Here is a 27,715-nt window from a genome sequence, read left to right on the forward strand (position 1 = left end):
AAGGTCGCACTGGTTCCCATGGTAGGGCTTTGATTTATCCATATGGTCCCTTATACTGCCACTAATGTCATCACAAACGTGGCATACTGCCATGTAACTACCACATGCTTGTCACCGCCATGTCAAATTCACATGCGCACATCACCATAAGGAAAGAAAATAGATTGCACTCCAGTAAACCTGGCAAAGTAACCTGCAGCATTCTATTGGTTCTTAAAAGGGAAAGGGGCAGTAGTGGGAGGGAGAGAGAGTAAAAGTGAAGGAGGGGCGTGGAGACGGGATAGAGATAAGGAGTAAAAAAAAGAAAAAAGAGTTGAGAGGCATAAAACGTTAAGTATCCCACATCGGTTTTTGTTCAAAACAGCATGGATGCAGTTATTGCATATTTTTAACATGACACTAACTACAATAAAGGAAAAACATTGCACTGCAGTAACCCGGGCAAAGTAAAGCAAAGCAATTTATGGGTTCTTAAGAGGGAAGGGGATAGTTGGAGGTAGAGAAGGGAAGAGTAATGGGGGCATGCGGGTAGGCAGTAAAGGGGCAGGTAGACGGGAAAGGGAGATAAGAAAGTAAAAAAAAAAACATAGGCATAAAAAGTTGAGTATCCTACAGCGTTTTTTTTTCTCCAAACAGCATGGATGCCGGTATTGCATATTTTTAACATGACACAAACTACAATGCACACATTTACATTATCATGGTGTGCTCCTTTGCATACCTGCAGTGCCCGAAAGGCCCCTGCATTTTGCAGCTTTTATCTGGAGGCAAGTTAGGCAAGGTGCTGCCAGTTATTACAGAAGAACTGGTGGGAGACGGGCCAAGTTTTCTGAAAACCTTTCTGGCTTTCCTGAAGAGAGCAGGTTCCCAAGGTCGGGCGGTGTGCACTGGCTAAACTGCTCCGTTCTCCCCCGCACACCTCCCATAAATGCCGTCTGATCCCCATGTAGTAACAAAATAAAGCATTGAAAAATATAGCGCGGTCACGTTGAAGCTGTGTTCACAGGACCAATTTAGTGAAAATTAGAGTGCAAGAAACGAAAAATACAGTCGTATAACATGGGTAGACGCCACAAAGTGAAAAACACACTCAAAGGTGGGCCAAAGAGCAACGTCTTACCAATAAGAGGAAAGAAATTCAGAAAGGCACAAGAAGGAACAAATGAAAATCGTTGGGCGCGTGGTCTAAGCACCCCGACACAATACAGCATGAATTTAGGGCCAGGTGTATCAAAAAAGCATTTTGCGATTCCCAAATAGCGATTTTTACTGAATCGCTATTTGGGAACCGCAAAATGCTATGTATCTAGGAATCAGTAACATTTTTGTGATTCCTTAATATTACCTAATAGCGATTCACGAAATAGTGAATCGCTATTAGGTAATATGACTTCATTCATCCCTATGGGCCTACAGGCCCATAGGTGTAAATGGTTTTGAATTAACTTGTGATTACCCAATTGGTATTCACAAATTAGCTAATGCAAAGCCAAGGGTGCTGAAAAGAAGTGTCTACGAAGGTAGAAGTAAACTTCTTTTATTAGCCGTCAGGAGCTACACAGCCTCCGTCTCCTTCTTCCCTCTGCCAACTGAAATCTCCCCATTCCAGAACCCCCTTGAACACTCTGTCTCGAGCAGATGCTCGAGACAGAGACTAAACACATCTTCCTTCCATACAATGACAAAAACATGAAATAAACAATAAAAGTTAACATGGGCAACAATGTACATGGGTGGCAGTAATTACAAATAGCTATAGAACAAAGCACAAAATTAAAATAAGAAAGATACAACGATACATTGATAACGTGTCTGTGTCAAAGCCCACAGAATTATTGTGTCGGTGTCAAAGCACACAGAATTATTGTAACATTGTAGTGTAATTACGTAAGAAAACTTCAGCATGGCAAAATACCCTACAAAACATCAACTTAGAGGCATAGAAATATAAAATAAATTAATGCATGACATACTCTTGGAATTTTTTTAAGGCAACTTAGAAATTCTAGAAGAAGGTGCACGATGAACCTCATGAGCTGGAGAACTTTGGAACCTATCTCCTCCAGACCCGATGATATGACGAGACTTACAAACTGAGATCTTACTCTTGTTCCACCATCTGCCATCATCTAATTTTACAGCTCCTTTATTGATTGTCACAACAGGCTTAAAATCAGAGAATTTGGAATCTCCATTGGGAAGAATCCTGGAATATTTTACTCTCACTCGGTCACCAATGCATACGCTCAACTCTTTGCTCGCAGATTGGATATACTTGTCTTGAGCTTCAATCCTTTTTCTGACTACCTCCTTTATTTTTTCCTCTGGAAGTTTAAACTCTCCCATCCACTTCCTCAACATTTTGGAAGAGGGAACGCTTCCTCTCAGCAAAACAAAAGGAGAAGCTGCAGTGTCAGCATTGGCAGTGGTGCGTACTGCCCACAGTAAATTCATCAAGTCTTTCTTGCAATTGAGACCACAGGCCTTGGACAGTTGCACATTGTTCTTTATCACCCTATGAAACTTTTCTACAAGGCCATTACTCCTAGGGTGATAAAGAGATGTTCTAGAGTGTTTTATGCCCATAAATTCTTTAAACTGTATAGAGGTAAACTGACAGCCGTTATCTGAAAGTAACTCATCCGGAATTCCTTCCCTAGCTAACAATAATTCAAGAAACTCAATGATACAATCAGTTGTGGGTGACTTCACAAACTTAACTTCAGGCCAACGACTGTAAAAGTCAACAAGGACAATGCCATACTCAGAAACACCATTGGAAGACAAGGACATGGGACCTATGATGTCGATGGCAAGCTTGCACCAAGCTTTAACAGGCACCTCAAGTGCCTCCACAGGCCCAGGTACAGTCACCTGAGACTTGTCACTGATGGCACATGGCATGCAATCCCTCACAAAATGTTCCACATTCCGGTCTAAACCAGGCCACCAGAAACTTTCCCTGATCCTCTTTTTCATGGCACGCGTACCAATGTGACTCTCGTGAGCTAATACAAGAACTTTGTCACGCATTGACTGGGGAACCACAAGCGAAGAAGTCCGATACAATAGTCCATTAACAATGGACAACTCATCAAAAACATGTTTATATTTGCTGAGGGAGTCATCTCTTGAGTAATTTCCAGACCAACCTTCATGCACCAGGTTCATCACTCCCTTGATTTCCTCATACAAATCACAAGCACTCCATTCTTGTTCTGTTAAAGCTCCATTAAAATTACACACAGTATAACATATAATTGCGGAATCTGTATCCTTCTCATCGTCCAGACAACTGGTTACATCACAACTAGGTAACCTAGAAAGACAATCTGCCAACATATTTTTCTTGCCAGGGACATATTCAACAGCAAAATTGTGTTCCAACAACCTGTATTGCCACTTTGCAATTCTTGGAGTTGCCCTGCTTCCACCCTTTGTGGTGAAAAGATGAACCAAAGGCTTGTGATCGACCCTCACAGTGAATTTAGAACCCCACAAATAATGCTTAAAATGGACAATACCCCACCAGCATGCCAAAGCTTCACGTTCTATAACCGAGTACGTGGCCCCAGCACCTCTCAATCCTCTGGACGCAAAGGCTATGACTCTTTTCCTTCTCTGTGTTGCATAAGCACTGCACCGAAACCTCTCTGACTGGCATCAGTCATGATAATGGTATGATTTTTAGTATCAAAATGTTTTCGAGGAACGGCATGTGCAATCTCTCTTTTAATTAGATTTACTTCTTCTGTACACTCGTACCACATGAACACAGTTTTTTTCTTGAGGAGACTCATGTGGTAAGTTTTAGCAGCACAATCGGGCAAAAACCTTGCATAAAACTCAATGATTCCCATGAAGGATCTCAGTTGATCTTTATCCTTAGGAGTGCAGACATTTTGTATGGCATGTAGTACACTGGACTTGGGCTCCACACCCTCGGCAGACAACTTCTAGCCTAAATAGTCCACGGTGGGCTTATTCAATTTGCATTTGTTGATGCTTAGAGTGACACTCTTGCTATTTAAAATTGACAAAACAAAGTGCAATCTTTCATTGTGCTGTTGTTGACTCGTGCCAAAAATCAAACCGTTATCCTGAAAGGACATCACCGCGGACATACCCTTGAACTTGCTTTCCACAATTCTTTGAAATACAGCAGAAGCGGAAGCAAGTCCAAAGGACATGCGTTTGAACTGGAACAAACCATCGGGAGTGATAAAAGCAGTGTAATGTCTGGAATGGGGGTGTAAATCAATTTGATGATAGGCAGAAGTCAAGTCCAACAGAGTGAACCATTTTCCACCCTTGAGAATTGATGTCATTTCAACAATATTAGGCAAAGGGTGTTGATCAACCCATATATGTTGATTCAAATCGCGTAAATCAACACACATGCGAAGGGTACCATTGGTTTTCTTGGCTAGTACAATGGGAAAAATCCAATCAAAGGATTCGATAGGTTCAATTACATTGATGGCACAAAGGTTATCCAATTCTTTCTTCAATTCATCGCGTAAAGTCTAAGGTACTCTGCAAACTTTATGTACAATGCCCTATCAACCAATCTTATTTTGTGCTTAAACCCCTTGAATAGGCCAAGTTTCCCATTGAAAACCTCAGGATATTTGGTGTCCCAAGACTCTTCTTTGATTGTTTGAATACAGATAAGATCTCTTTTTAATATGAATTGATGGGGGTTGTTAGGATCAAGTATTATACCTAAAATTCATTGATCTTGCCTGCCCAACAAGGAAAAGTCTTCCTTAGCAACATATATTATTCCTTTGCACTTACTGTCTTTGAAGCATAAATTAGCATCAAACTCGCCTAAAACATCAATGACTTTTCCCCCATAACCTATGGGTTTTATGTTGGATGACCTTAAAGGAGACCCTTGATTTTTGAATGAATTTTCCCAAACCTTTACACCAATTAAGGTAAAAGGAGAACCAGAGTCTGCCTATACTTTAACATCCACACCATTAATGTTCACAATACATAAAGGATGCTTGATTCCTTGCGGTGTGACACTGCATGTGCTCACAACTTGTGACTCTCCAACGATGCAGATTTGTTCTTCTTCGCTTGACGATGACTCTCCTTCTTTACAAGGTTCTAGTTTGAAAACTTTTCTTGAAGGTCCAGCATTGAATGATCTTCTCCCAGTGGACCTGCAAACTCTAGCGAAATTACCTTTTTTTGAGCACTTTGTGCATGCGACATTCATAGCAGGACAAGTCTTGGCATTTATTTGATTTATTTATATATATTTATAAAGCGCCCGAATCACCCCATTAGAGTATCTCCGCGCTAAGACAGCCATAGTTAACCAAGGAGGGACAATTAGAACAGTGACGTTTTCAACAGCTTTCTGAACACCAGATAGTCGTGCATTGACGCAAGTGTATGGGAAGTTCATTCCAGTAGCGTGGGGCCAGGTGGTGAAAAGCTTTGCCACCTAAGCGGGTGTTTTTTGACACGCGGAACTTGGAGCACTGCTTTAGTTCCAGAGCGAAGCGGTCTAGAAGGAACATAGCTAACAAATTTGTCGTTGAGGTAGCTGGGGCCTAGGTTGTTTAACTACTTGTATACAATATAGCAGATCTTAAATTTGATCCTCTTCTGCACTGGTAACCAGTGAAGTTTTTGAAGAAGCGGGAGCAATGCGGTTCTGGGTGGGGCATTGGTCACCAAGCGGGCCGCAGTGTTCTGGACAACCTGCAATTTGCTTATGGACCTTTCATTCTTTGAAATCCGCAGGGTGTTGCAATAATCCAGGCGGCTTAGGACTAAAGCCTGAATCAAGGTTTTTCGAGTGGATAATGGTAGGACAGGGAAATCTCTTTGAGTAGACTAAGGCTGTGGAAACAGGTTCCAGCGGTGGAGGTGGTATGCTCCCGCAATGTGAGTTTGTGGTCTAATCGCACTCCTAGATTTTTTACCACCTGCTTTGGATTTGGGGCAAGACCTAGTTCCTCTGACCACCAGCTAGGGGACCACTTCACCGTTGCTTCGCCGAACAGCATAACCTCTGACTTTGCTGCATTGAGCTGAAGAAAGTTTTCTTTCATCCAATCCATAATGACCTTCATACCCTCTGAAAAGGTGGTCTAAATATTGGAGTTGGTTTTGTCGAAGTTGGGTGTCATCAGCGTAGGATATAGGAATAAATCCCAAGTTCCTCAATAGTCTCGCCAAGGGAGTAATATAAATGTTAAACAAGGTAGGGCTCAAACATGAGCCCTGTGGTACTCCCTTGGTCACCCTGGTAGTCTGTGAGCGAAAGGGACCCAGCTTAATGGTCTGAGTTCTGTCATACAGAAAGTTAGCCATCCATTTCAGGGCATTCCCTTTGAGGCCTTTATATATATTGTCAAGATGAAATAAACTACCACAGCGGTAACACTCCCAACGTTTGAATGAAGGTTTTGAAAAGTACTTGTCACTTTCTTTAGTCTTTTCTTGATGCAGTTTTTCTTTTGTTTTTTTGTACTTACTTCTGACAGCCGAAATCGCATCGGAATGAACTTTGGAATCACAAATTGTCATTTGTTCCAAATATGCTGTAGTGCTTTCTATCCTTGTGGCTATCTCCAGGGCTTCTTGTAAAGTAAGTTCTGGCTTGGATAATAAGGCTTCTTGAACCTTTTTACTGTTTCTTTTTCCACCAATTGATCTCTAATCATTTCTTCTTCAAACGTGTTATAGTTGCACAAGACAGCCAAAATTTGTAGTGCGCCAACATAAGTAGCTGCTGATTCACCAGACAACAGTGCTCTTTTGTAAAATGTAGGTCTCTCCAACGTAACGATTTTGCAAGCTTTAAATCTTGTGTCCAAGGACTTGATGGCTGTACCATACTCATCCTTAACACCATCACATTCACCTTCAACTAATAAAACAACCACCTTAGGAATGTGTTTGAGAATATTGCCACTTTCTGAGCCCAAACAGTGTCTCAAAATGGCAATGGCACATTTCTTTTTATATGTAAAAGATTCACCGTTGATAGCATCAAGGTATGCCTCAAAGCCTTCCTTGCATCTTTCCCAATCTGTTTCCGGGGATACTGGGCTGGGAATGAAAGAAGCAGGTGGAATTATGGATTGCTGCATGTTGAAAGTGAAGTACAGAATTAAATGTGTGTAAAATAAATTTGGAGCAACAGTTTAGTTTTTTTTTTTTAAATTGCACTGGGGTTGAATAAATTGTTAAAATTTGATGCTATGTTTGTTTCCTTTGTTATAGTAGAAAGTTGTTATTGTGTAAGTGTGTGTTTCACTGAAGTAAATAAAAATAGGTGTGTGTGTCACCGATTGCCTTGGGAATGACACCCGAGTGATATTCGTTTTTTAAATTGAAGTGTGTGTATCACTGGTAGAGCTTGTAGGAAATTACCTGGATTTAAAATGGCCACCGCACTCAACTCGCGTAACGTGTGTGCGTGCCATAGGTCAGGCAAGTCAGGCAAATGGCCGTTGCAACAGGGCTTGTAGGAAATTGCCTGGATTTAAAATGGCCGCCGCACGCATCTCGCGTAATGTGCGTGTGCGCCGTAGGTCAGGCAAGTCAGAGAAGTGACCGTTGCAACAGGGAAAATTGCTGTAGGAGCGAGTGAACGCAGACACCGGTGCCATGGAGATCAAGGGGCTGTGCGAAGAGGAATCGGTGGCGAAAATAGTCGGCGAGACCTCACCTCACCTTGATGGAGCAGGAGCTGAGCAAACAGGGCAAAGCGGCTCGTCTTCGGAAAATAAAGACAAACCGGGCTCCGGCACATAAAGCAGCATACGCGTGGGACTCCTGCCGGCACTCGTCGCCACTGAAAAGAAGTGTCTACAAAGGTAGGATTAAACTTCTTTTATTAGCCAGCAGGAGCTACACATCATCCATCTCCCTCTTCCCTCTGCCAACCGTAATCTCCCCATTCCAGAACCCCCTTGAAAACTCTGTCTCGAGCAGGTGCTCGAGACAGAGACTCAACACACTACAGGCCCATAGGTGTAAATGGTTTTGAATTAGCTAATTTGTGATTACCAAATTGGTATTCGCAAATTAGCTAATGCAAAGTCAAGGATGCCCGGGGTCTAAGGCCCCCATGAAGCACCCCAAAAAAAGAAAGTGAGCACATGGCACTTTGTAACATGCATTTCTGGGCATTTTCTAAAGTTTGCACATAGTTACCATCAACTTGAAGTTGTTGGTAATCAGTTTTTCTTAAATGCACAGTTCGCATTTAGGAAATGCTTCTTAGATGTGCACCAGGGATTCGCAAATTGTGATTCCCTATTTGCATTTGCAATTTAGGTAAACACAAAATATTGCGATTACCTAAATTATGAATCCAAAAGCCTTTCATACATGACTAAGGACATTTTGCCATTTTGCATTCGCATACATCTGAATTTTGCGATTTGCACAATTTGTGAATGCAAAATGCTTTCATACATCTGGCCGTAAGAGAGCCCCTACTAGCCCCTTACCATGATGCCAAGAAAATGTATATCTGGTGTAATGCTCTCCTCAAGACTATGTCAAAAAATAAAATCTAATCCATTGAGAAAAAAGTCACCGTACTTGGGAGCTTTAAAGGGGAATTGAATAACATCGACATATTTTCAAAAACTGCCTGAATAGACCCCAACTGTTGCTCAGTCAAGATCCAGACTGCAACAATGGAGGAGCCACAAGCCTTGATTGCCCTTCTGTCTCTCTTCCTGCTTTTCTTGTTCTCTTTAAATTTCTCATGCTTCTGCCTTTTTTCCCTTTCTTTTGCCTGTTTTTCTGCTCTTTCATTGCCCCTGCCGCTTGATCCCCGCGGCCCCGCTCCTCCAGTTACCCTCCCAGCTGTCCAGCCCCCTGCAGCACTGCTTAATGGCAGCTGCTGTGCAGACACGCCGCTGGCACACCAAAGGCAAAATCGTCTATCCCCTTCCGCGCCTGGACCGCACCCAGCACCAGGGACCCTGGTTTTCTGACCTTCCACTGCTACAACACAAGCTCCCCCATCACCCTCAACTCAGGACACCACACCGCCTGCCACCTAACATCGCCAAAGGAGACCCATGAACCCTTTGCCTGCCGGAACTGCAGCCACACCTTCACCCATGCCAACTTGCCAGCTCCTCTCGCCACCCAGCCGACCAACAGCACACCCGACTGGCTCAACTGCAACTTCCTCAATGTGCAATCCCTCCACAAACACGCCACTGGGACCTCCTCAACGCCGCCTCTCCCGACGCTGCCTTCTTCATGGAAACTTGGACCAACCTCAGTTCTGGACCGGACATCGCCATCCCCGACAGCTAAATCACCTGCAAAGACCACACCCAGCGCCTTCGGCCACAAGAACACCCTTCGACAGAACATGCACTCAAGCGACTTAACGACAACCATAGAACATCTCCACTTCCAGATCCAGACCAATGCCAAAACCTCCCTCTGCGGCACCCTACGTCTACCCCCGGCCCCCATCTGCCCTTTACCAATGCCAACATAGGCCTCATTGCAATCCAGGCTTTTGCATCCACTGAGTACATCCTACTCGAAAACCTCAACTTCCACCTGGGCAACCCCAGTAACCAGAACACCACCTCCATACTAGAGAACCTCAACAACATCGGACTCAAGCAGCTAGTGAATGAATAATCCCACACAGCCGGACACACGCTTGATCCCGGGTTCTCCGCCAGTGGGAACATCGCCTACAGCCACACCACCGAACTCCTCTGGACCAACAACCACACCACCACCCTGATCACCCCCATCACATCTGGAACAAGGCCATCGAAGAACGTCTTGTTGAATTCCTTAGCACAACCACTCCAAAAGACATCAACACTGCAGCTCGCAACCTTCACTGATGGATCTCCAACTGCACAGGCACTCTGGCACCCCTCAAGAAGACACCAGGCAAGCAACACTCCAAGAAAGCCAGCTGGTTCACTCTTGCCCTCCACGAGTCCAGACGCACCTGCAGACAACTCGAGAAGAGATGGAGGAACAACAAAACCCATGCAACCTTCAAATCCGCCATCAACGCACACCACCTTCTCCTCAAATCCACAAAGAAAATGGCCTTCCAATACAGAATAAATGTCAACGCACACAACAGCAACAAACTCTTCGCCATCGTCAAGGAGTTATCCAGACCCAACAGCGAGACCACAGATGTCCCACCCTCCCAAGACCTCTGCAACAAACTCTGCACCTTCTTCTACCACAAGATCAGGCAGATATACGCCCAAGACCCCTCCACTATGCCTACCACCACTGCACGCAACCACACCTCACCCAAATTGATCGTGCTGAACTGAACTCTTTTCACTACAGACGACACACTTAAGACCATGAAGAGCATCCACTCACACGCCCCTTCAAATCCTTGCCCGTACCACATCTTCTATAGAGCTGCCGCCTCCATCGACCCCAGGTTCTCCGCACCATCCGCTCCATCAAAACTGCCACCTTCTCCGACAACTGGAACCCCACCAAGATCAACCCTCTGATGTAGAAACCATCCACCGACCCGACAGACCTAAGAACTTCAGACCCATCTCCCTCATCCCCTTCCTAGCCAATGTCATTGAGAAGGCCATCAACGCCCAACTCTCTGAGTTCATTGAAGAGAACCACATCCAGGACATCTCCCAATCCGGTTTCCGAAGCAACCACCGCACCGAGACCACACTCCTCGCTGCCACCGACGAGATCTGCTCCATCCTCTTGGCCGCCTTCGACACCGTCTCCATCGCACTCTAGTCCGGCGTCACACAGAAACAGCTCAGGAAACTACAGAACATCCAGAACGCCACAGCCAGACTGGTCCTCAATATCTCCCAGTGCAGCCACATGACACAACACCTCTGAAAACTCCACTGGCTACCTATCAACAAGACAATCACCTTCAAGCTCCTCACACTTGCCTACAAGGCCCTACACGATGCAGGACCAGAATAGCTGAACCACTGCCTCACTTTCCACACAGCCGCCAGACAACGCCCTCTGCCCAACTCGTCCTGGCCTCCATCCCACGGATCCACAAGTCCAGAACCCAGTGAAGATCCTTAGCCTACCTCGCCGTCAAGACCTGGAACACCCTACTACTCCACCTCAGGCAATCCGCGTTGTTGACCCAGTTCATGAAGGACCTCATGACCTGGTTCTTTGACTGAACCTCCACACCCAGACGGATCAACAGCCCCCTCCCCCAGCACCTGACACCCTCATGGGTGAGTAGCTGCACTTTACAAACCTCTGATTGGTTAATTAATTGAAGAAAATAAGGTTTTAAATTTTTTTAACAAGTACAACATAGGAAGAAGTTATAACCCGTCAGCAAACAAGGCACAAAATAAGGAAAAGGGAAAATGTGTAGGTTGAAAAGTAAAGAGCAAGGAGGATTAGATTTCCAGCAGATGTAGCACAAGAAGGGGCCTTTGTTGGGCAAGGATGTCCAGGTTGGGTTAGTGCCCTCAGCAGAGATCCCCAGAATACACGATGGGGTGGGGGCGATAGATTATCCGTGTACTGATTTGGAACAGTTATGTCTGGAAGAAGGGTAAAAGGGCAGGATAAGGCCAGTTCCCTTTTAAATGTGGAAGCAAAGCCTTTAGACCAAAAGTAGAACAAAGATGGGGTGAAGTCTCAGCAGTTGGACCCTATGAGGAAGTAGAGAGGGTTGTGCTATTGGTAGATATTTTTGCAGACATGGATTGCTTTTAAAACAAAATCATGCATTTTATCTTTTTTTTAATCAATTCCACAATTATCAAAAAAATCTTCTAAGGATATTTCTTTGGTGGTTCTGCCCAAGGCAAGTGAGGTGGCAGCATCATGGCCATGTGCCTAGGTTTATTTGTATTCTTGAATTATGGTGGATGTGGTCATTCCTCAGTGGATGAACTCCGAAGGTCTGGCTTTGATGTATATGAGTCATTTATTTATAGGCCCGCCCTCTCTATAGTGTTTGCAACCCAGAAGAAGATCCAGGGTGTAGGTGGAGAGCCTATATATCGTATCAACCTAAGTATGTCTCCTTGTGGAGGGGGGTTCAAGGGGCCTGTAGGCCTGTTGAATATGAAAATATTCATAGTGAAATCTGAAATGAGAAAGCCGATTTTTTCAACTAGAGAAAAAACAGTAAGCCAAGACGATAACGCTTGGAAATAGATTGCTGGGCATTAAATGAGACAATTGTGTTTTCTAGACCCCTATTTATTATATTCTGATGATATAGGGGTACATTTGGTTTCATGGAATATTGTGGGCCTAAAAAAGAATCTAGAATCATTGCGAGGGGTCATAGAGGATAGAAATGCTATGATCATCTCACTGCTGGAGATTTGGAAAGAACATGAGGTGATGATGAGTGATCATAAAGTGTTTAGTACCAGTGCAGTTAAAGGCAAATTTAGCCCGTCCTCTGGAGAGCTTGCAGTAATGATTGGTGTAAAATATGAGATTGAGAGGAGAAGTTTTCAAGAATATACTAATTGCCAGACAGTCTTAGTGAGCAGAATATTACCTGCTAAACAGGGTGCAAAGGAAGCAATAGCTTAATTAATTGTTACTTTCATCCAAATAAAATATTGGATAATCAGTTGATAGATAAGGTGAGTTTATATTTTCCAAAGGTTTCCATCTTGATAGTGGGAGATTGTAATGCTTTAATATCTTTTAACTTAGTAAAGGATGAGTTTCGGGAAAGAAAACACCCTGAGGAACCCACATCAGCACTTGGAGTATCACGGAGTGATGGGAGAGGGATGAAACTTCGTCTTTTGCTTGAGAGGTTAAATTTAACTATTGTGAACGGCAGATGTGTAAGTGGTCAGCCTGCTCAGTGCGCCTTTGACAATAGTAAAGTGGCTACATTAATCGACTATGTCATCATCTCTACCGAAAGTTTTGGTTTGATAAAGGACCTAGTGGTCGGAAGATTAACAGGTAGTGATCATAAGCCTATAATTCTTTCTCTGCAAAGGGATGCATGCTTAAGAGGTAAGTGGCAAAATAGTTCTGCAATATTTAGGTCACATAAATGCAGGCTAATTTGGACAGGCATGTTGAAAATTTACAGACCTATTAGAATAAAGGAAGTATTGCATGTACATTCCTCTCTGACACCACAGCTAATGGTACATGAGTATGAGACCTTAATCAACTCCATAAGCAAAATGGCAGCAGAAGATATACAAGGTGGAAGGGGGTGGAAGGATCCAGTGGACTGTGCAAAAAAATGGCTGGATTACAGCAATAGCTTCATTGAGAGGGGGAAATACAAAGGATTTTTGGACCGTAGTAAATAGAATGCTGTGGGTTATAAAAGGTATCGTAGCAGCCCCTGTACTTGGAGAAACTTGGGTAAGCTACTTATCAGGGTTGTATAAAGTTACAGAGGCCAAGAGGATGGGGTAGGGAGTGGGTGGGTGGAGCAGTTGGAGCAAGGGGGCATGACACAAGATTCTTTCAGTTATAGTGATAGAAACCATTAGAAAAGGGCTAATAAGTTCAAAGGCCCAGGGCCCGGATAGCTTCTCTTCCAACATAATTAAACTTGATTCAAAATTGTCGGATGAAGCATTAATACTGGTTTTGCATTAGGTTTCGCCTATCCGATTAATATAAATGTTTTGATTTTGTAAGATTTAGCTTGGTGAGCAGTTGTGCAGTGTGGTAGTGGAGTGTGCAGCACTATAGGTGGGAGTGCAGTGTGTGAGGGAGGCTTACATTGTGATAGTAAAGAGTGCAGCACTAGAGGCTGGGGTCCAGTGTGTGAGGGAAGCATGCAGTGTGATAATGAAGTGTGCAGCACTAGAGAAAGGAGTGTAGTGTGTGAGGGCAGTGTACCGTGTGATAGTGAAGTCTGCAGCCATCATCTCCCAGTGCAGATCCAGAACGGATGCAATAATGCACTATGTTTCGTAGCTCCATTATGTGCATGTGAACGTGTGCAAGCCAAGTACGGTTCAGGGTGCTCCAGTTTGCCTTTAGTCCCGGTTTGTCTAGTATTTTCTGTGGGGTGGTATTTTAATTGTGAAGCAGTTTTCCTAAAGGACACATCTACAGAGCTTTAGTGGAATGTGCGCAGACAGCTATTAGGCTCCACCTAACATTGTCTGGAGCAAAAGACCACCATGACTTTGGGAGAAGATATTGTATGCTATGTGCCACCTGATGTGCGCTGACAGGCAGGGGAAACAAAGAGCAGGGTGCACGTGTAAGTACAGACAAAAATTGAGGTGCAGACCCGTCAGTGTTTTTGGTTCAGGGAGACACACGCATAGCAAAAAATAAAACGTGTTGCACCAGTCACATGAAAGCAATAACATACAAGATAAAATCGGCTGCTTAGTATGTTAGAGATGGAGCCCTTTCCCAAAAACAGAATGTTTTCTAAATAAGTAGCGGGTCCTCAAATTGTATAGCTACGAAGGATACTTTGTATTTCAAAAACAGTCATACGTTCGGAAACTGCCTGTCTGTCTATGTCTCTCTCATATATCACTTGGTAACCACAGTAGTTGGGGTTGATTTACTATTAAGAATGCTTTTCTACCCAAACTAACACCTTTTAGCAAAATTAGGATCATGAAAGACAGGGGGAAAAGTGTAACGTTCTAACCTATACTATGCACGTTACATGCAGCTGATGACTTTGATAACAGTTTTTAAGTCATTGTGTAGATTGAAAATTATGAATTGCAAGTACAAAAGGACCTCTTTGACAAAAGCAGTAACCCACTGAGCTTTCCTTATAAAATATTGTTCTGTGATGTACAGAATACATGTTCTTCGCAACAGGTATATTAACCCTCTACGCTACTGGTGAGTCAAAACATGCACTAGACAAAACTTTGATCTCTCTCCATGTTATCTTTCACTTACCAACGCAGTCACTGACAAAGCTGCTGTAAATAATTCCTGCTGCTCGGCCTGGTCACTGTAGCTGGAGTCTGTGGAGTCACTCACTGCAGACAGGTGCTCTGAGAGTGTTGTGATGTGCTGGAGACAGTTGACAGCCAGAAGAGGGCCGGCTGACACAGTTACACAACTGTCTTTAGAGCTGTGCCCTACGCCTCACCATGACTGGCAGAGCCCCCGGCAACTCCCTATGAGCAGGTGAGGGGAGCAGTGTTGAGGTAATAGAGGTCCTTTAATCATTAATTCTACCAGCGGCAGTGACCATGGCAGGAATTTGAAATAAAAGCAACCTGCTTCTACTCGGCCTACACTGACCAGAAGCGTTTCAGTGGCAGTCGTTGTGTCTGTCTACATGTGAAGTGGCTGCCGAAGTTCTGTGAGGGTTGGCAGACATGAGTATCTGTAATGTAGAATGCAGTTATGTCTCACCCAAGCTGTCAGCTGACAACAGCTCACATGTATAGGCCCACACCATCCACAACAGAGACCTGTATGGCTGGTGAAACTAAAATTTATGTGGGCTGGTGCTGTTTATGGTGGAAGGGACAAAATCTGATCAGCACGCGCTCCGCCCAGTGCACATGTCCCAGAGGCTGAGGATGGTCCTGGCCACAGTACATTGGTTGTTTTCAGCCCTGTGTCGGCCCTTACGAAAGCACTGTATCTGAGACAGAGTTGCATAAGTCACCATAGCAACGATTTAGTGATTCCCCTAAGGCTGGCAGTGGTGAGCCCGGAGTGCAGCTAAATATATTAGCTAGGGCAGATGGTGGCACAGTAGACGTCTGAAGCTTTTTGTTTAATAAAAAATGCAGCTTACAGTTATGGCTCTGAAGTTACAATACTAGGAACTAAGCCCCCACCAAGTTGTGACACTTGCACCGAAAACTGTAAAATGAAGAATGCGCATGTAGCATCCGTGCTTGGAATCAAGTGAAATGTCAAATTATCTTCTGTACAATAGTTGATAAGAAGCTTTATTCAAGCCTATCAAGCAATAGAGATCTGAAACGGAACCAAGTGGAGTGACGTGTCTTTCTGGCAAAACAGGGGAAAGAACAGGGGAGTGGGCAGCAAGACAACAGAGCACACAGGAAACAGTGTGCTACAGCCAATAGAAATGGAGGATAAGTAAGTGGCAAGCACAGGAACCAACAAAAAGCAATGAAAGCATGAGGTCAGGATGTAAGCCCCTTTTAAGATATATTTAATACAATAGATTTTACAAGAAATGCGTACCTGCTTCACAGGCGAAACCTAAAAAATGGGAAACGGGACCTACTGTCAAATTATCTTATCTTCACGCAACTTGATGTTCTCTTTCACGGATCTAGAGAAATCTAATGATCAGCGGGATTCTCCACGGCAAAGCCATGTGTGTCTGGGTGAATGTGATAAAAACTTTATATCCTGGAATATCGCAGGATTTTTACAAAAGAGGGGGGGAGGGTCCGAGGGAAAATTTAAAGACTAAGACAGAATCAATCCCCCATACAATTACTAATACAACAAGGAATCTGTCAGTCTGAAAACACAGGCACAGTCGCCAAAAAGATGGAAATAAGCAAAGAGTTTGAAAAAGGAGCCTCAGAGTGCTGTAGGATTTATTAGGATTTCCATCAAAAACCAGTGATTGGTGAATATCATCATCTGGATATCCTCACCTTCCCACCACTGTGATTCACTCCATCTTGGAGTTTCATTCGTGGTTAGTTAATAACCGGAGCACATTTTTGAGGCCCGTGGAGGGGGAAGGAGAGAAGACAGCCAAGCCACTAGTCAGGGCAAGATGTGTGATATATACCAAAATGATATATAAGTGGTGCAGTGCTGTAAGGTGAAATGTTAAAAAAGGATAAGGAGGAAAAAAGAAAGTTTATTGAGAAGTGTTCCTGCCAATCCTTATCTAAAAATGGTGCAGAAACAGCTGCTAACAAATAGGCTGTTTGACAATAGGGTCGACATGTTTCAGCCTGCTTGCCTGGAGGGTCAAATGGCTTTCGTCAGGACCTTCATTATATTATCGCTACTGCATCAAAAGTGAGTGAAAATTTTTTTTTGGGTGAAACAATGTTAAAAAATACAACCTTGTTATGGTGTATCGCTTCTTCGTACTGTCAGTATGTATATGAACATCTACGGAAATACGAGAGAGAACCAAAGACAATAAAGTGAGTGAAACCATCGAGCAAACTCTAGCTTAAAACGCTGTGCCTCAATCTCAAGTGCTTACCTGATCAGCACGAGAAGTGAGCCTCACCTCACCCGGTAATGACTCAGGTTTGAAGGAGGCCCCGCCCTACAAAGTTGAATAAAATGCGGGGAAAATGAATAAACAATGAACCATGGAATTCGAGGTTCAAGGTCTAAAAACAGAGACATTCGTATGAATGTCCATTACATGCTCTGCTTTGAACGCTGAAGTGACTTCCCTCAAAAAACCAAGACAACACCTAAGTTAATAAACTATGCAGACGCGCATATGTTCTGACACAGGTGGAACACGCCGTGCACAATTACGCCAGGTATGTTGAAAAGTTTTAAAGTTTCAAAGTTTTAAGTTATGACAGTCGGGAAACCGCTTACCTCTCCGTCGGTACCTCGATGTAGAGTCTGAGCCGTTTGGGAGGTAACCGGCATCACAGGTGAGTGGTGTTAAAAGCATACGCTTTGGTTAAGCGAAAACCTGATTCGTCGACGTGGGACCAATGGGTTTCTGTGTTTGGTATGCAATGGCCTCTGATAGGGCCATGGAACGCCCGAGGTCACGCGGGACTTCGAGAGTGACTACAGGATGGCGTCAGTGTGTCAGGAAGGTGTAGTTCCGTATATGTATACATGTGAGCAATGAAACTTTATCAATCAGCTGCCATATACTGGGTAGGTAAGACATAGCGAATGGTTCAAGTTATAGATCTACATGAGGTCAATACCAACCACCATATCACGGGATTCTACAGTCGACATCTATCAGATTTAGCCCATGAATATAAATCGCTGGTATGAAGTAAGCGGATGGGCTGTAAATGAACCATGTACTTTTTCTTGAAAGGGGCAGATAGTGTAAAAACTTAATCGCTATCTCAGGATGAACATTGATAAGTGGAAAGTTATAATGAAATCCACGGAATGTCATCATTCAGTCCTTTTTGAAAAGTATCAATTTTGAACACCCAGCGTTGTTCTTTTAAAAACAAAAAGCGAGATGTATCACTTATATGTGATGGGATAAAGGGTTTCTCTAGGACTGTCCACCAAAAATCGTTGGCTTGGTGCTTAACCTCATAGAAGTGGCGTGTAAGTCTCGTGTTAGTCTTGTTACAGCGAAAAGTGCTTTTGTGTTCTAGCATTCGCAGTCTAACTTTACGGGTGGTCATCCCTATATACCGAAGTTTGCAGGGGCATTCGATCATATAGATTAGATTGTCACTGTTGCAGTTGGTAAAAGACCTTTGTTCCCATGGTGTGTTTGTGCCTATGTCTAGTGTTGTGGAATGGCTAGTCTGTGGGCATATTGAACACGTCCCGCATGGGTGGTGTCCTTGTACTGCAGGTAGATCCCATAGAGTGCCAATGGAACGTGGTCTTTCTTCGCGGGGTCGTGTATGAACCAATTTGTCTCTAAGGTTGCTTCCTCGTTTGAGAGAAAACAAAGGCAGTGGTATTTTCTCTTTGCATGAGTTCAAAAGGCGCCAATGTTTTTTCACACTCTTCTGAATTCCATTAGTAAGAGTGCTGAAGGTATGGACGAAGGTGAGCCGCTCTAGTGGTGGTTTTACAATCGGTGGCTCGATTAATGCTTCTCTGTTGTTGTTGGAAGCACGTTTGAACGCTTTCTTGATCAGAGATCTCGGATATTGTTTGACAATAAGTTGTTCAGTGAGATTCTTTGCATGCACCTGGTATTTGTCAGATGTGGAACAGTTGCGCCTTACACGCAAAAACTGTCCATAAGGAAGGTTGTCTCTCAATGATTTCGGATGTTGACTATCATATCTCAGGAGAGAGTTGCGGGACATTGGTTTCTTATACAGTTCACTTTCAAGGCCAGTTGGAGTGCTGAAGATGGAGAGATCTAGAAAGGCTAATCTCTCTTTATGAGCTTCCACTGTGAACTTCAGGAAGTTGTTTCTAGTGTTCAACCAATCTAGAAAAGGTGACACTGACGACAAATCACCACGCCAGATTACCAGGATGTCGTCAATATAGCGCTTCCATAGTCGGATTGAGTCACTGAAGGGGTTGCCATTATTGAGCACATGTGTTTGTTCGAATGAATGCACATAGAGATTGGCTAAGCTTGGAGCAAAAATACTCCCCATGCTGGTCCCGGAGACCTGCAGGTATATGGTGTCTTCAAATTTGAAAAAATTTTTTCTTTCATAGCCAAATGTGCAAGGGTCATGATAAAATGAACGGGAGTGATGGTGTCCAGGTGTGTATTGTTCAGGATGGAAAAGATGGTTTCAAGAGTCTCATCCTGAGGGATAGAGGTATATAATGATTCTACATCAAATGATACTAGAATGTCTCTATCGGGATCAAAATCAACTGTAGGCAATAGACGCAGAATGTCTTTCGTGTCCTGCAAGTAAGTAGGCATCTCTTTGACTAGAGGTCTCAAGAAGTGATCAACAAAGGTGGATAGAGGTTCTAGTAGTGACCCTTGTCCTGATATGATAGGTCTCCCTGGTGGGGGCCGTTGGATTTTATGAACTTTAGGAAGAGTGTAAAAGTAAGGCATCACAGGATGAGGGGTATTGAGAAATGATGCTTCCTGTGAAGTGATCCAGCCATTAGATGATGCTTCATCTACTGCTTCGGTGATAATTTTCTGAATCCTCTTGGTGGGATCTTGTTGGAGAGGTTTGTAAAATCTTCTATCCGCCAGTTGTCTAAGGCACTCTTGGCGATATATTTCAGTGTCTTGGATGACCACTGCTCCGCCCTTGTCGGCTGGCTTTATTACGATGGTTCGGTCTTCCATAAGGCCTTTCAAGGCCAAACGTTCTTTCTTCGGTAGATTGCAGAAGTGGTCTGATCTTGTTTTGTTCTTACATAAGGTGGTGATTTCTTCGGTTACCGCTTGTTCAAAAGTTAACACCTGTGGTGGTACTTCATGTAAAGGTGGATTAAAGGTGGATTTATTTTTCAGGCCGGTGTTGAGTTCACTCGATGTAACTTGGGTCATCTCTTTGTTCTTAAAGAAATAGTGTAGCCTTATTTTGCGGAAAAATTTTGCCAGGTCACATCGTATTTCAAAATCATCTCCATGAGTGGTGGTCACAAAACCAAGGCCTTTGTTGAGTATCGATATCTCATCTGGTGTCAAGATCTTACTACTCAGGTTCAGTACTAGATCGTCTCGGTACTCGTTCCTGGTTGTGGTTGTCCCCTCTTGGTTTGGCTGCGTGTGTTCATTTGTTGGGGCATTGATGGGGACAGGTTCCAATGTACCTGTGGTTGCTGACCTCTTCTTCTTGCCCTGGGGCTCCCTCGGCCCGATCCTAAAAAAGGCTGGAAATTGGGGTCCTGCTGGTGTCCTGGAAATTGATTCGGTTGGAAAGGCTGGAAAGCCTGGGGTGGTGGGGGATATCCCCACGGTGTCGGAGGCCACCATTGTTGGAAATTAGGTGTGTATTGTCCCCTCCAGTTCCTTCTATTACCTCGACCTCTGTATTGTGGTCTGTTGGATTGTGGACCCCCATTGTCATTCCCGTAATTGTCATCATCCGAACTGCTCCCTGAGTAATTGGACCCATATCTGCGTCCTTTGTTGTTGAACTCGGGTACTACGTAGGAATCGCTGGTATAGGGATATATCACCTCGTGTTTGAATTTCGCGAGGTCTTTTTTAAACTTTTCTATTTTGGTGACCAGTATTGCGTCTTTCAATTCTTTATTGCTTTTATTGGCTTCATCCTGGTTCTTTTTGAAAATTGTGGCAGTGACGGTGACTTTGATTTGGGCTTCTAAAGCCTGTATCTCTAGGAGGATAGTGTCTGCAATGCGTTTAGATGTGCTAATGATCAAAATGAGCCAATCTCGCGTGCAGCGCCACGCTATAAGGGACCAATCTTTTAGAAATCTCTTATCTTGCAAAAATAGGCGCGGGGCGTTGGTAACTATTAGGCCTGTAGGGGCACAGTTGCCTCGTAAGTATTCGGCCATGATCGCACCGTGTATAGTTGTCCGTGTGTGTGATTTCTTTAATGTAATTATCTTGCTCCAATCATCAGTATTGGTGCCGGGTAGGGTAAATGCAGTGTCCAATATGCTGGGTGTACTATCCAATATAGATTGGAGAGTAGAGTCATCATAGGCTAAACCACTAAATTCTGCCATGGTGCAGAGAGTGAGGTATATGTCTTTTTAAGAAGAGGAAGTCACCAGCAGAACAAGCAGTGCAAGTACTTGTATGGTGATGAACTGCCAAAGGTCAGTTCCACATACCATCAAGTATGGGTTAAAACAGGACCCGCAGCCATCAGCTGCACTGTAATCATTACAAAAGAGGGGGGGAGGGTCCGAGGGAAAATTTAAAGACTAAGACAGAATCAATCCCCCATACAATTACTAATACAACAAGGAATCTGTCAGTCTGAAAACACGGGCACAGTCGCCAAAAAGATGGAAATAAGCAAAGAGTTTGAAAAAGGAGCCTCAGAGTGCTGTAGGATTTATTAGGATTTCCATCAAAAACCAGTGATTGGTGAATATCATCATCTGGATATCCTCACCTTCCCACCACTGTGATTCACTCCATCTTGGAGTTTCATTCGTGGTTAGTTAATAACCGGAGCACATTTTTGAGGCCCGTGGAGGGGGAAGGAGAGAAGACAGCCAAGCCACTAGTCAGGGCAAGATGTGTGATATATACCAAAATGATATATAAGTGGTGCAGTGCTGTAAGGTGAAATGTTAAAAAAGGATAAGGAGGAAAAAAGAAAGTTTATTGAGAAGTATTCTTGCCAATCCTTATCTAAAAATGGTGCAGAAACAGCTGCTAACAAATAGGCTGTTTGACAATAGGGTCGACATGTTTCAGCCTGCTTGCCTGGAGGGTCAAATGGCTTTCGTCAGGACCTTCATTATATTATCGCTACTGCATCAAAAGTGAGCGAAAAAATTTTTTGGGTGAAACAATGTTAAAAAATACAACCTTGTTATGGTGTATCGCTTCTTCGTACTGTCAGTATGTATATGAACATCTACGGAAATACGAGAGAGAACCAAAGACAATAAAGTGAGTGAAAACATCGAGCAAACTCTAGCTTAAAACGCTGTGCCTCAATCTCAAGTGCTTACCTGATCAGCACGAGAAGTGAGCCTCACCTCACCCGGTAATGACTCAGGTTTGAAGGAGGCCCCGCCCTACAAAGTTGAATAAAATGCGGGGAAAATGAATAAACAATGAACCATGGAATTCGAGGTTCAAGGTCTAAAAACAGAGACATTCGTATGAATGTCCATTACATGCTCTGCTTTGAACGCTGAAGTGACTTCCCTCAAAAAACCAAGACAACACCTAAGTTAATAAACTATGCAGACGCGCATATGTTCTGACACAGGTGGAACACGCCGTGCACAATTACGCCAGGTATGTTGAAAAGTTTTAAAGTTTCAAAGTTTTAAGTTATGACAGTCGGGATTCGCAGGATTTGCCAAAAAGTTTTTTGACCCATCGTGGACTGCATTTGTGAAACAATTTAGCGTGATATGCTTGCAGGAAACATGGCTGATGGGCTGTAGTTTATTCTTATAAGGATATAAGTCCTTTTTGTCCCAGCCTTCCCTTCTCCTGTTAGCAGACCAAAGGGTGGTCTTGCAATTTATATCTCTCTGGCAGTAGAATGCAGGATATTGTTCCTGCTGAATCACTGACAAAATATCGAAGGTCGGAATATCGACCTACAAAAATATTTATGCAAGAACATCTAAGTTAAGAATATCAACATCCTATCTACATTATGGTAAGTACAAAAATAAAGAGAAAAAAATATCGATGTCAAAAATGTTGTTAAAAATATCGTTTTTTATTTAAGTTAAAAAAATAATGTAAAATAAAGTAAATAATGCATATAATTCAAATAAACATTGTTAAAAATATTTTAAGATGTTTAAAAATTATAAGTAAAATATATATAATGTAAAAATAAATTAAACATATACATATAATATATATACTAACTAATAATTTGTAATAATTATTTTGATAACTTATAAAAAAAATTAAAATATCATATGCATTATAAATACATCTATACATATAAAACAATATTATAAATAAAAATTAAATAAATATATATAACAAATTAAAACAATTGCAATTATTTTTAATCTTTTAATTATATACTACATTAACTAGAATAATACTAAATATATTAGATAGCGGAGGTAATAAAATTACTATTCAAACTCCAAACAGTGCAACAGTAGGGAAATGTTGGATAGTGCAGGGGTAAAAATTTGTATTCCCACTCCAGTGAGTGCAACAGTAGGGAAAGTGTTGGATAGCGTAGGGGTTAAAATTAACCCTGGGCGTAGTGGGCGTAGTGGGGTTACGTGGAGCATCACATAGTGTGGCCAAATCTACGCACACTCGCACACTCCGCATAGCCCCACTACGATCCTCCCACCATCATTTTAAAATAACTTAAAGTATTTAAAAGTAAGAAAATGTCTTACCTGAGGTGTGACGTCCCGGGGCTCCCTCTTCCTGCTTCTGTGGCAACTTCTTCCTCACAAATGCGCACGCGCGGCGCCCGTGCATGCGCATTTCTCACGAGAGTTTGCTGCAGAAGCAGGAAGAGGGAGCCACGGGACGTCGCACCTCAGGTAAGACATTTTCTTACTATTAAATACTTTAAGTTATTTTAAAATGAGGGCGGGCGGGTGGCGGGCAACTCTGCTCCGCCGTGGCGTGTGCGTAGCGCTGCCTGCTACACCTACTTCGTGGACCATGAAGCAGGCAGCACTACCCACACTCCGCGGGTGGAGCAGAGCACTACGCGCACCCTTAGTTAAAACTAGTATTCCCACTCCAGGGAGTGCAACAGTAGGGAAAGTGTTGGATAGCGTAGGGGTACAAATTACTATTCCCAATCCAGTGAGTAAAATAGTAGGGAACGTCTTGGATAGCGTAGGGGTACAAATTTCTATTCCCAATCCAGTGAGTAAAATAGTAGGGAACGTGTTGGATAGCATAGGGGTTAAAATTACTATTCCCACTCCAAGGAGTGTAGCAGTAGGGAAAGTGCTGGATAGCGTAGGGGTAAAAATGACTATTCCCACTCCAGTGAGTGCAACAGTAGGGAAAGTGTTGGATAGCGTAGGGATTAAAATTACTATTCCCACTCCAGCGAGTGCAACAGTAGGGAAAGTGTTGGATAGCGTAGGGGTACAAATTACTATTCCCAATCCAGTGAGTAAAATAGTAGGGAACGTGTTGGATAGCGTAGGGGTTAAAATTACTATTCCCACTCCAAGGAGTGTAGCAGTAGGGAAAGTGTTGGATAGCATAGGGGTAAAAATTACTATTCCCACTCCAGTGAGTGCAACAGTAGGGAAAGTGTTGGATAGCGTAGGGATTAAAATTACTATTCCCACTCCAGCGAGTGCAACAGTAGGGAAAGTGTTGGATAGCGTAGGGGTAAAAATTACTATTCCCACTCCAGGGAGTGCAACAGTAGGGAAAGTGTTGGATAGCGTAGGGGTTAAAATTAATATTCTAACTCCAGTGAATGTAACAGTGTGAAAAATGTAGGATAGCATAGGGGTTAAATTAACATACTTATTAATTAAATACTTTTTGTAAAATAAATAACATATTAAAAATGTACTAAGTAAAAAATTAATAATAAATACCAATACAATTAAATTAATATATACTTAAATAACATTAAATTACTTTCCACCCTATTCCCCCATAAACACACAACCCACTACACATAAAAAAGCCACAAATAATTTATCTGTCAGTTCATCAATTAATAAAAATTAATTACCAATTAATAATAAATTAACAACTAATCAACAATAACAATAAAAAATAATAATACATTAATTATAATTAATATATTATAAATTAATCAATTAATACAAATTAATTACCAATTAATAATTAATTAACAATACATTAATTATCAATAACAATAAATAAAGAAATCTTAATTGATTATAATTAAATTACTTCCCACCCTATTCCCCTATAAACCCACAACCAACTACACATACAAATTAACATAATTAATTAACCAATTAATACAAATTAATTACCAATTCATAATTAATTAACAATAATTTAATTAACAATAACAAAATAAAATAAATTAATTATAATTAATATAATGATAAATTAATCAATTAATACAAATTAATTACCAATTGATTAATTTGCAATAAATTAATAATCAATACTAAAAACATATTAATTATTTAATTATAATTAAATTACTTCCCACCCTATTCCCCCATAAACCCACAACCCGCTCTGATACTAAAATACAAATTGTACTTAAAAAAATTACTAATTTCTAAACATTTAATCCATATATTTAAAAATAATAAAAATACATTACAAAAAATGTTAAACATACATATAAAATACATACTAAAATGCATAACACTAATATTAATATCGTTATTATTAACGATATTTTTGCTAACGATATTACTTACTGCGATATTACTAACTTTGATATTACTTACTTCGATTTGAAAAAAACCAATATTACTTACCTTCAAGTCGATATTCTGTCCCTACGATATTAAAAACTCGATATTAGTCTAGGTTGATATCAAAAAAATTATATTTTGACTGCTCACCGGTCCTGCCCACATTGAGTTTGTGTATACAGTCTCTGGTACTAAGTAAGGGGTCGAACAAATTGGGCCTTATTAACTTTTATAACTCAACATCATGCTGCAAGGGCGGGTGTTTCATCACCATGTTAGGTTCTTTTATAAGGCAATACTGTAATACCGTTCTCCAAAATCTCATGATTGCTGGGGACTTTAACATCCACCCATGTGGAGACCCCAGGGTGTTAGGATAGGCCTATTTGGGTTGTCCACATGTGAGGGGTGTGAGGGGAACTCACTTTGAACACTCTTTACAGGGGGACATGCTGAACGATCTCCTTCATGAATGTGATTTACTGTCTCTTATGTCATTATGTGACCCCTGCAGTAAGGCTGCTGTCCCATCTTTCAAAGGGAGAGGCGGTAGCTCTTTTATTGATTTTATATTAATCTCATTGACTATACATGCTTTATTCTCATGATTCACGATACAAGCTAGTGCCCATAGTGACCACAACCCTTTGTATTTTGACCTCCGTGGACCCTTACTGTTGCCCAAAGGAGGGGCTGTGCGGAGTGGGTCAGTGAGACCAACAGACGGCAGAAGACAGCTAAAGTGGACCCAGATCTCCCCAGATGCATTTCACAAGTCAGTTACAGATTCATGTGCCAGTGAGTTAGTCTTGTGTACCTCCTTGTTTACATCCCCTGGGGAGATTATCAGTGCTTTTAAAACCATTTCTGTTAAAGTAGGTGATTTTTTAAGCATCCCGGCCCGACGTAGTTATTCAGACGCCTAGATGGTTTTATTCCTCCTGCTCTCAGGCTGCAAGAAAACTATGGGAAGCCTTTATAAGGAGCCCAAGAAACCAGATTTTGGTCAGATCGTGTCGAAGAGATTATAAATTAGAACTGGCCAAACGTAAGTCTGCTTTGAAGGAGGAAGCCTGGAAGGGGTTAATTGATGCGAGTACGGTGAGGAAAAGCTCTAGATTTTGGAGCATCATCAATAGCCCTTTTCTAAATCATGATGAAGGAAGTGCAGTATGTGCACAGATCACAGAGGAGGAGTGGGCGCTCCACTTCAAACCCATGTTTGAGAGCCCCCCTGAGTTAAACTGCTTCCTGATCGGGAGGCAGACATCTCTGATTTTGTTATTAGCATAAAAGGAGGGTATCGTCGGGCTGACAAGTAATAAGGCCCCGGGACCCGACGGTATACCGCCGGATCTTTATAAATCAGATCCAACCTTTTGGGGTCCGATCCTTGCTGCAGTAATTAATGCTGCGGTAAAAACCGGATGCCCTGAGTCCTGGGCTACCTCGACTATAGTGCCTATTTTTAAAAAAGGAAATCGAGACAGCACACATTGCTATAGACTGAATTCGTTGTTGGTTTAGGTGGTGGGTCGAGTACTCCTAGATAGGCTGACTAGCTGGGCAGCGGAACATGCCATCTTATCAGACGTTCAGTATGGGTTCCGCCCAGGGCGCTCCACTGTGGCCCAGTGCCTTAACCTAACCATGATGCTTAACAAATACATGGTTGCCCATTCTGGCACTATTTATTTAGCATTCATGGATTTGTCTTCCTCGTTTGATCGCGTGAACAGGCCTAAACTTTGGCAGTCCATGTTAGATATTGGGGTAGATGGTAATATCGTTTATTTTTTTAGAAGATCTTCACCGTGCAACTAAGGCCCATGTCAGATTCTCGCAGGATTTAAGAGTCTCACGTAATTTCGACATAAGGAGAGGAGTACGCCATGGGTGTATTCTAGCCCCCTTCTTGTTCAACCTATATATTAACGATCTGGATAAAGCACTTTTGTTAACAGGGGTAGATTATCCGCAGGTAGGCCGACGTGGTCTGCCAGTTCTATTACATGCGGATGATGCAGTCCTTATACCTAGAACCACAAGGGGGCTACAAATTCTGCTTGATGCTTTCTCCGCCTTTATGTCGGATTGGGATTTATCT

This window comes from Triturus cristatus, chromosome 6 (assembly GCF_964204655.1).
Source record: "Triturus cristatus chromosome 6, aTriCri1.1, whole genome shotgun sequence".
In the NCBI taxonomy this organism is placed as follows: domain Eukaryota; kingdom Metazoa; phylum Chordata; class Amphibia; order Caudata; family Salamandridae; genus Triturus; species Triturus cristatus.